Raw genomic sequence first — 1193 nt, forward strand, 5'->3', positions numbered from 1 at the left:
TGCAACTTTTCTGGGTTGGCCGATAGTTTCCAGTGCTGTCTGCAATTCAACCAATAATTTTTAATTAAGACGGTCGCATCTGTCGCAGAAACGTTGTCGCGAATTCAAAACTTCCACTAATGGATGATTACTCTAATGAAACGTGTTAGAACTGGTGAATATTTCCCGGGGATGAAGAGTTGGAAAGTGTGAATTTACGAGTTTTGTTTAACAAGTTTTTGGTGCGGTCGGCGCGAAGCGCCGAAAGTGGTTATTGTCTAATTGCTTTTGGAATTTATGAGCGTTTGTTTCAGTTTTTTTTTGAATTCCGGCATAAACCAATTCGCCGCGATAAAGTTACGTTTTCCATTAAAAGTAATTCTCGCTAAAATCGGGCGGACCGAATGAAAAATGAGTGGAACTCGACTTTAAAGCGACGCGCCCGCTATGCGTTTCAAAAACTGGACAAAATCAAATGAAAAAGCAATTTAGTCTCAATTCCAATTTCCATTACATTACAGCGCGCTCCACCGGGTGTCTGGATAATTAATCTGGAATATCACGAATATTAATATCCATAAATTACTGGCAAACAGCATCAGTACCCAATTCCATTAGAGAGTAGGATAATGGGCCGGGACCGCTCACACGACCGGTTCGGTTTACAACATTATCAACAACACTGGTCTAATAACCATTGTTGGTGTGGATAAATGAAGTTTTTTGAGGTTGGGCTCTTTATTCGATTCGAGTTTCTAAGAAGTCAAAATTTCTTCTAATTTTTCTGAGCTTCTGAGCCTTTCCAAACATTGATTTTGTAGATACAAAGCTCTAAGGAGATGAAACCTACTTTTTTTCTTCTGCGGGCCCAATATGCGTTGAAAATTACATCTTATGAAATGTTTGCATAAATTGCAGTTCAAGAAAATCTAATTTTTTACGGTAAAAAATGGGATTTTATCAGTTTTTCTCTTGAAATAAAAAGGAATCATTTAGCTTTATAAGCAGAGCATCTATCCAAAAGACACAAAACGCTACTTGTCAACTTTGACACATCGAGGCGACACGTTGAGACACCGACGCCGCACAAAACGCGACTTGACAAGTTTGAAACGTCGAAATTGCAGCAAACGCGATTTGTCAAAGAGACATGTGTGAGACATCGGAACTGCAACAAATTCCACCTGTCAAGCTTGACACATCGTAATTGGCAA

This window comes from Dendroctonus ponderosae, unplaced genomic scaffold, assembly GCF_020466585.1.
Source record: "Dendroctonus ponderosae isolate FM_Combo_2020 unplaced genomic scaffold, Dpon_F_20191213v2 Dpon_F_20191213_2, whole genome shotgun sequence".
Classification (NCBI taxonomy): domain Eukaryota; kingdom Metazoa; phylum Arthropoda; class Insecta; order Coleoptera; family Curculionidae; genus Dendroctonus; species Dendroctonus ponderosae.